The sequence below is a fragment of the Archocentrus centrarchus genome, chromosome 5 (assembly GCF_007364275.1).
Source record: "Archocentrus centrarchus isolate MPI-CPG fArcCen1 chromosome 5, fArcCen1, whole genome shotgun sequence".
Classification (NCBI taxonomy): domain Eukaryota; kingdom Metazoa; phylum Chordata; class Actinopteri; order Cichliformes; family Cichlidae; genus Archocentrus; species Archocentrus centrarchus.
Window position 1 is genome coordinate 13,804,297 of NC_044350.1, and position 10,230 is coordinate 13,814,526.

Sequence of the window (10,230 nt, forward strand, 5' to 3'; positions counted from 1 at the left end):
CTTGAAGCAGATGGGCTACAGCAGCTAAGACCACACCCGGTGTCACCCCTGTTAGTTTGCACATGCTCATCAAAATTAGACAATAGAAGATTGGAAAAACATTACCTGGTCTGATGAGTATTAATTTCTTCTTCAACATGGTAGAGTCAGAATTTGGTGTGAACAACATAAAAACATGGATCCAACCTGCCTTGTATCAGGATGGTGGTATAATAATATGGGGGATATTTTCTTAGCACACTTTGGGCCTCAAATAACCATTTTTTAAATGCAAGTCTACCTGAGTATTCTTGCAGGTCTGTCCCTTTATGACCACAGTGTACTCATCTTCCGATGGCTGCTTCCAGCAGGATAACGCACTGTGTCACAAAGCTCAAATCATCTCAAACTGGTTTCTTGAACATGAAAATGAGTTCACTGTACTCAAATGGCCTCCACACTGACCAGATCTCAATCCAGTAGAGCACCTTTGGGATGTGGTGGAACAGAAGATTCACATCATGGATGAGCAGCTAACAAATCCGCAGCAACTGTGTGATGCTATCATGCCAACGTGGACCAAAATCTCTGAGGACTGTTTCCAACACCTTGTTGAATCTGTGCCACAAAGAATTAAGACAATTTGGAAGGCAAAAATGGGCCCAACATGGTATTAGAAAGGTGTCTGCATGGGCTCCATCAAGGCACCGGGCTTCTTCTTATGGTCCAAAGACATGCATGTTAGGTTAAGTGATGGTTCTAAATTGGTGGGAATGTGAGTGAATGGTTGTCTGTCTCTTATATTGGCCCTGCAATAGACTGGTGACCTGTCCATGGTGTACCCTGCCTTTCACTGCATGACAGCAAGGACAGGCAACCCTAAAACTGCAATGAAGTTAAATAAATTCTTGTTGTTGTCATAGTAAACCATGAAGTTTTTTACTCCAGTATTATTTTGCAATAACAGCACAGACTGTGCTTACAGAAAGTCAGATCTCTGCTACAGACTCCCTGCAGACTACTCTGACAAGACGAATGCTGCTCCTGTGAAGTGAAGGAAAACTGAATCAATGTCCAGAGAATGTGTATACCTACCACACAAAGCTGACTTTTGTGACTGTGACAAAAACAGGAACAGGTCACCACATTCACACAAAGAAACTAGTGGAAGCACACCCAGACACGCAACAGTGTTTGTGTGTGTTTTGTTGTTTTTTTGCTTACCTCTGGTTTCTCAGTGGAGGTCCAACAACAGATCTGTGACTCAAATCTGAGTCTTATATATTCTGGGACAGATGGCAGCATCTTCTCTTTTCTGTATCTTAGCTTCATTTGTTAAAGGTTGGCCACTTCAAATTCTAAACCTGAAGTGTTTTTAATCAGTGAGAGCAATGACTCATTCTGTTATGAGGTTGAAATGTTGATCAGAGACCCGTTTACGAACCCATAGCAGACACTTATGAATAAAACTGACTGAATTATTCTCTTTCTCGTCCTCATAAAAAACAGATCTCTTTGCAGCCACGTTTCACGCTCTGCACATTACATGGTTTTATTGACTAATACCCATTTCTGTTAGCTGCAGCTTCTAACCTACAAGCAGCCGCTGACCACAGACCATATAGCAGCTAAAGATCGGCCCCTCCCTTATGCAATATTTAAACCTGAGATCTATCAGCATATAAATGTTCCCTGGAGAACTCCCTCATCTCTGTTCTCTCAATCAATCAACAGTGGTCAGACAAAGAAGCACATTAGCTTGTAGATTATTGATAAGCCCCCGGTATTTTTAGATCTTAAGAACCAAGTGAATGTAGAGAAAAGTAATTATTCCAGGATGCTGGGAAACCACGTGTGTTTCTGAAAATATTTTTTAAACAGAGGTCTGACAATACAAGCTGCAATCACTCTTGAGGTGTACAGAAAAACCATGCTTCTACTATTGTTACTAGAAGTGTATTTTAAAAGATAATTGAGTATTGCTATCTATAAATCAGGGTAAAACCCAGAGCAGAGCCAAGTGGGGTCTCAAGGGATGGCCAGAACTTAGTCCACAGTGGGCATCTGTAGCCATATTAATGCAACTTGGTGTTATTTTATTATTTGTATTTATCATTTATATATGTGCTTTTTGTTGCATGTCTACATGTCTTTTGTATATAACAGTTTTATGTGACCTGCCCTGGGACTGAGGATGTAAAACAGCAGTTGTGCTAAAAATGAGCATGTTCACATCTTATATGTTTATTTTGTGTAAGACAAAATAAACATAAAAATAAAACCTTGGTTTGCACAAAAGGTTTTCAGTCAAATTCAAACTTTTTTCAAATATGTATGAAAGAACAAGGCCAGGATGATTAGAAATGAGTATATCAGAGGGACAGCTCAGGTTGAGCAGAGGAGGACCCAGGACCAATACAGCTAGGGATAGGGTGAGCTGGAAGCATATGATCCACTTTGGTGACCCCTAAATGGAGCAGCCGAAAGAAGAAGAAGAAGAAGAAGAAAAACAGGAATGAGAAGAAGAAAAAGGGAATTAGAAGAAGATAGTTTCACATGCATTGTCTTGCTTTTTTCAGTTTCAGTGATTCTTTTTGCAGTATTCTTTTCAAACTCAGTAAGGTTTTGATGAAAGTATGAAACCATTTGGTGTCTTAGTCTTAAAATGGTGGTGAAACGGGTTTTATTCATCGATCACAAAGCTGAGGTGATTGACTGACTTTACATGTTCTAACCTATGTGAAAAAGGTTTTGACTGTTTCAGTGTCTTTTGCACGAGTGAGTCTGTGTTATTAGAAATGCCTTAAATGTTTCGAGAACATTAAGAGTGCTGAGAATGATGATCCTAATGTGAGAAATGCACCAAAGCATCTGAGAAAAACTCTAACGGTAAGTATGAGGAATGGTAACTTACGTGCTCACACACTACCACACTCAACAAGTGATCCTTCTGTATAAGCACCTGGCAAAGAGAAGCACGCAAAAGAGCCATCACAGTTGCTGATTGCATGACAGGAGTTGAGTTCTTTTACACTGGCAATCATTTGACTCTGATGGCTGATTGCACAAGAGTTGAGATTTGATTGCCTGTGATTGGCTAATATAATCATTCAATAAGAGAGCAAATGGGTTTCCATTCCAGACTGGCCTTCTTTAGTACCTAAGTATTATTACTGAAATTTGATATGAGCAAATAAAATGCAAAATATCAGCTACATCTCCCCCAGTCTCCTGGCATCATATCACTGGACAGCTGCGGTCTTCCTGCTGGGTGCAATAAGTGTTTCCTCTTTGCACTTTTACGAGATTTGGCATCTCACTGAAGATCACAGTGTGGTGTGCAAAATCGATCTGCTGCAGAAGGGCTCCTTGATTTTGAAGTTACTCTCAATATTCACGGCTGCTGGCAGACATGCCTAACATACAGACAGAGATGTTACAACTGTGATAAATATCACAAGACTGAGTGAATACTCCTTGCCTTTGGAAACATCTTGTTGCAGTTCCAGTTTAACCTTATTGGTGTTATAGCTCTCTGCGATTGTGTCACCCCACTAATACGGTTAAATGTTGTAGAAAAAGACTGCAAATACATGTATAGGTAGGTTTTTATATAAAAACCTACATAATTAATGAACCTGATAAATAATGAATTGCTTTTGATCTATAAAAGTTCAAAAGACCAAAATATGTACTTATATTCAGAGATATACATTCACATTTTACACTCTTGCCATCAAACTAATGGCCAGCACTTGCATGGAAAGTACCCCACCAGGTGTTGTGAATGTGTTACTACAAAATAAGATGGCATGATTGGATCCTTTACTGAGAACAAGGTTAAACATTGTGACAGCCTGAATGCCCACATGCTGTTTAAAAGGTCTTGATTGTAGACATGTCACTTTTTATTTGTTTTGTACTATAAACTGTATTGTTGTAACTAAGACAACTACACATTTTACTGATCATGTAATAGTAAGAAAAGCACAGCATACTGTGCTGTGATGTGCTTTATTCTTCCTCCAGGTAAGTCATCACACTGATGGTGAGCTAAGACAAATAGACCAAGCTCCCTCAAATGCATGCACAGGGTAATAAATATAATAAAAGACAAATGTAACTGCAGCTCAAGATATGTTTGTTTGGATGGAGGATTTTCAAATCCATAACACTCTTACCCCACCTGCATTAGCCTTTCTCATTGTTTTTGTACACACATGCTTCACCACTAAAGACATATATTACTGTCTTGATGCACTTCTCACCTGAATCTCACAACTCAGAAAACAAAACAGCTTGTATTTTTGTCAGTCAGGACTCTGGATCTCTCACCTTCCTTAACATTGTCCAGCATTGCATTAGTGTTTTCAATCAAATTACTTCATTACTTCACATTTTTTCAAATATGTATGAAAGAGCAGTGGTAGCAGTGAAATATCCCTTCAACTGAAAAACAATACAGTATAAACATGTTCTAAGAAGAGGTGTAGTTGAAACAAACAGAAATACCTAGTCTTATGTCATACATGCATGTCATAGCACTGCTAATTACACACAAGCATATACTGCACATATGCACTCATCGACCACTTTATTAGGTACACCTTGGTAGTACTGAGCTGAACCCCACTTTTTGCCTTCAGAGGTCCCTTAATTCTTCATGGCATAGATTCAATAAGGTGCTGGAACATTAATCAGAGATTTTGCTATCAATACTTTTAAATTGCTGGCCTGTGATTGGCTAATTAGATACTTGGAAAACGAGAAGTTGAAGTGGCATGCCTATTACATCAGTCGGTGCTATGTTCTCAGACTGCAGATATTTTCAGTGTCTGTTTTCTCGTGCATATTTTCACAAGTATCATCAGTTTCAGTTTCAGGAATTATACTGTCCAAAGTTTCAAATAAACCCTTCACGTTTCATTTTTGTTCTACATTAGGCCTGAAATGTTGCAGTACTCTTCCAGTGAGTAAGTTATTGATAAAAGAGTTAAAGTTATTGACTGACTTTGCAAAATTTTTTGGGCATGAAAAGGGTTTGATGTTTGTGTCTTTTGCACAGGTGAGTATAGGTTATGAAAAATTGTTTGAACTGCATTAAAAGTGCTGAGAATGACATTCCCGAAGTGAGGAATGCACCAAAAACATTGATGAAAGGTCAGGCATTCAAATCCTGGGCAGCAGTTTACGCAACAGGAGCTTGTTATTTGAAGATAGAAATGCATGCCATTGAGGCTAGAATTTTATTGTTAACCTCACAGGAATATTATAATTAGCCAAACAAGAGAATTAACATTGCCAGAACTGTTGCCTGAATGTGGAACTCTTAGTAAAGTCAGTAACAGTTAAAAGTTGAGAAAAACTCAAAAATGTACTGAATCAAGTTCACGACATGTTGAATTGTCAGGGCCTTTTCTATTTAGTGTACCTTTGAATGCTTGACGTAAATGGCTATGAAAATAATCTTTCTTAGAACACTTTGGTATATATAATACGAGACAACGGCAATGCATACTCAATTACTACTTTATTAAAAAATAACATTTAATACATATTGATACAACACTGTACAGTATAATGTATGTGCAGGGGAACAAAGATGTCCCAGAGAAGACTGTGAGTGAAGGGCTGCTGGTCAGTTGAGAAGATGTGCTGGAGTTTTTTTCTTCTTTCATGCTGCATTCATCACATGTAGAGGGCCAAATGATGCGAGACAGGTCCTTCTAAGCAACTGAGCTCTGACACACTCTGAAAAGACCACTCTTCTGTTCTGCTTCGTCTCTTTGCAGGCTATATGGATTGTATTTATTTCAGCTACAAGCAGAGAGAAATTCAATTTACCAAAACTCTTTCAAGTCATACATTAATACTTCTCAAATGTCCCGTAGTTATGAATGCAGCATTAATCCTGAGAAGAGAAAGTAATGGATCTGCTGTGAAGGGCTCAATCAAAGATCTGAAGAGGAAAGACTTTATTCTGCAACAAACCAACCATAATTCTTGAAAACTAACCACAACAGAGGGAGGCCACTCCAAAAATTGCTCACATTAAAATACTTACCGTTGTGAATGAAATCCCTGAAAAACCACACACAAAGTTTCTGATAATACTGCCTGGGCCTGTCATAGGGTCGATTTCTGCATCATCCAGGACTAATGCAATAGTGCATGTTGTTTAAAAATAAAAAAATAAATCACAAAATTCCTAAATGGTGGGTCAGAAACAGTGGTATTTTACAGAATCTCACATTATTTCACAAAATAGTGGAGCACTCTCCTGGCAGATTTATCCTCCTCTTAGTCAACATCATGAAGCACTACCAAGAGCCAAACATGCACACGTTAACATGTTGGCTTCATACATTAACATGTACCTTGGTCATTTTTTTTAAGTCTTCTGTAGAAGTCAATTTCACTAAGTCAGACCTTGTAACATGGTCCTTTGTGCACAAGTCTGAAATGCATCCAGTCACATCACTGGATACCCAAACACAAGAATAGCAAAATGCATATCTCCTGTGCTCTTAGAGTTACTCAGCTCAATAGAAATCCCTTTGATATATTTTAGGTATGCCTAATCCAAAACAGGTAAGTCTGTGTGAGAGGGTATGGGTGCGGCTCTCTCAACAGCATCTCAGCACTCGGGTGGCTGTAGCTCAGGAGGTAGAGCAGGTCACCTACTAATTGGAAGGCTGGTGGTTTGATTCCTGGCTACTCTGCATGCTAAAGTATCCTTGGGCAAGATACTGCTCTCTCATTGGCTTATGAATGTTTGTGAATGTTAGACAGAAAGCACTTAGCTGTAGAAGGAAGTGCTTGGGTGAATGAGGCATGTTGTATAAAGCACTTAAAGTGCTCCGAGTAGAAAAGCGCTATATAAGAATCACTCCATTTACCATCTTGCACTGCAACACAGAAAGAGGCTCTTCTCTTGACAACAATGACAGACATAAAAGTTCTATATGCAGACAACACGTGTTTCCACAAGTGCAACAAATCTTTTGCACATAAGGGAAATATTGTGCATGAACGATGGCACTCTCCATCACATCACAGCAGTGGAAGCAGTGAGTTGCAGGAACGTAAAACCAGTCCACATTTAAATGACAGATGCCATGACTTCAACACATTGATAAGGCAAGCAATGTTATGTATCACATGTCTGAGAAGGGCTTATGTGAGATGGCAGCATTTAGCAGCACCAATTAAAAAAAATGGTTAGACAAAGTTGTTGGAGATAAATGTTAGATCATTCTTCCTTCTGTATCAGCCAGGTCTGCAGTTTACAGGGCATTTCAGCAACTGTTTTTATTTTTAAGAAATGCTACATTTAAAAAGAAAACAAAAAACTGGCAGTGTTTTAACTATTTAACACACAGGTTTCATTTGCCAAATTGTATCCATCACCTTTCTTGTTAGTTAATAAAATGAGGATGATTTTACGCATACATTGCTCTATGTCACAAAATACTGTTTACATGATGGACTCGTGAAGTGACAAGCTGCTCATAAGCTGTGACTGTGCTGGAAATTCTTGCAATTCTTGATGCATCTCAGCTTCAAGGTGTGCGTGGAAGACTTCTTGCTATTTATTTGACTAAAGAAAGGCTAGATATTACAGAAAGTCTAACTAATAACTCAAACTAAGATTTAATACTCAGTGACAAGCACAAAATTAAACAAACTAAACTGGCTAATATAAATTCTATTGATGGACTGAGGATTATTAGGTTAGAAAAAAATGTTCTCCAGGATTCCTAGATCTTGAAAACTCATCCTAATGGCAGCAATTTTAGCTTTTTATAGAAAAGTTTCTTCATGATTCACACAACAGATTGTATAACAACACACTTGCATCATTGCCCTGAGAAATATGTTCCCTCACGGCTATGGGTCTGAAGATGCCTTTTGATTTTGTCAGAGCGGCTGAAGCACTTGCCACACACGGGACAACTGTATGGCTTTTCTCCTGTATGGATCCTCATGTGCACCTTCAAGTGAGCCATCTGTGTGAAGCCCTTTCCACAAATCTGACAGCGGAATGGTTTTTCTCCCGTGTGGCTACGCTGGTGTTCTTGAAGTCTGCCTGAGGAGCTGCAGCATTTTCCGCATACTCCACAGCGGTAAGGTTTTTCCCGAGTGTGAACTTGTACATGCACGTGTAAGTGACCAATGTGACTAAATGCCTCACCACAAACTTTGCAACAGAAAGAAGACATGTGGCCTTGTAGGGGGGACTTTTGATGAGGGCAGTCCACGGCATTGGCTCCCTGGTTACGCATGTGAGAAGCCTGTCCTCTGTTCGCTCCATTTCCAGCTCCTTTAGCACCAACCATCTGTCCGCCATTCTCCACCCCAATAATGTCAATGTTGTTCTCATTTGAGCAGTTTGGATTGACTGGTGCAAGAGGCTGGGTGCCATTGTTGGAAGAAGTAGACCCTCTGTGGCCACCTCCACTCTCTGCCTTCACATGCCTTGGGGGACCTCGAGATCCAGGATCCCTTTCCCTGTTTTCCACACCCTGATTCTGTGGGAGGTTGGATGTGTGGGGGCCATCCTGGGGATATTCATTTGCAACACGAGGAGGAGAGAACATATTCTCTGGTGTGCTGCAAGAACCATGTCCACGAAGTTGATCATCTCCTTGGTTGGCCCGCAAATCTCTTTTGTCCTTGATCTGAATAGGAATACGCTCTTCATGCCCCATGCTGGGACTCCACTCACGTCGTGGATGCTCACCATCCTCCTCATCCAACAATGCCATGGATGGACGATCTGAAAAGACAACGGAAGTAAGCTGGTCAGATGAAATCACTGACTGCATTGAAAAAAATACGGTAACAGTTTGTTAATGACGTTTAAATTTAAATATAAAATGACTTGTTCCTCCAGTGAACCACTTGAAGAAATAATGGTACTGAGGTTATAGAGCAACCGGGACATCCAAAAATGGTAAATACAATCTTCAAGCAAAGCACTGAACTTACAACACTGTTAAATAAAACTAACAAAAAATGTTAAAAATAGCTAAACTGAGTTACAACATGTCAAAATTTGACCTGATCAGAACCATCGCAGAGGTGTCAAAGTACATTCTTACAGATCTGGTTTTATGACCAATAATTGCATGATTACGGCCTAAAGACATTAAATACAGTGTACATAAGTAGTCTAGCCACAAGGGTAAAGATAAAGTTTACTAATTTTAAGGTCCCATCATGCTCAACATGGTTACCTTTTGTATCTCCAGTGTATATAATTATTACAGATCTTTTGACTCCATATTTTGCCTCCCTCCAGGTAACTGAGGTCATCGTCCCAACAACTTCTCTCAGTGACCCCTCTCCCCTAAAAACTAAAGGCAATCGGACCTTGGTAGTTATTGTCCCCAGGCTCTGGATCAGTAAGATATAAGAAGCTGTTCAGCAACTGATGGTTTTAAAACTTTCACCCATAAAGTCAACATTTGACTACCTCCCCTGAACCCCCAGTGACAGGTTTTGACCTCAATATATAATAGATAAAGATGTGGTTTGACAACTATTAGAAAAAGTTCTGGGTTTTTCCAAAGGTAGCCCCCAGTAAGCTGTATAGGCAGAGATCACCTTCATTGACTCCGGATGCACACCCAGTCATTTTGTTCTGTTAAATGAGGAGTAACAAGGGTTACTCCTAATAGGCTTCCAAAAAGGAAGGAGTTAAATCATTTATAAAGATGTACCTGTTTTCAGTTCCTTTTAGTTAAGTCTGAGGTCCCTTGTGGTTTGGTCAAACGCACTATAAATGTTTTCTGTTGCTCATTTATCTTGACCCCTATTACTATTGCCAGAATTTAGTTCTATTTTAATTCTTACTTTCTGACTTCTTTTCCAATTAGTATCATTATTATGCTGTCTGTTTATGTGAGTTCCGTGTTTGTAACTGGGTTCTTGAGACCTGGATGAGAAACGAGTGCCTGTAGAGCACTTTGGCTGAATTTCTGTTTACCCTTGTAAATGTGCTATATAATTAAAATTGACTTGATTTGATTATAAAGCATCAATTAGACTTGTAAGTCATGTATTATAATAATTTACAGTGGATTTAATTTGAACATTTGGTAACAAAAACACAGTCATTACTTTTAATGTGTTATGCAGACAAAAGTACCCAAAATTAAAAATGCCTTAAGTATCTACATTTATAATAATTAATGGCACCTTTGCCAATACTGAAAGCAGGGTTAATTATGGGTGTTTGTGAATGAG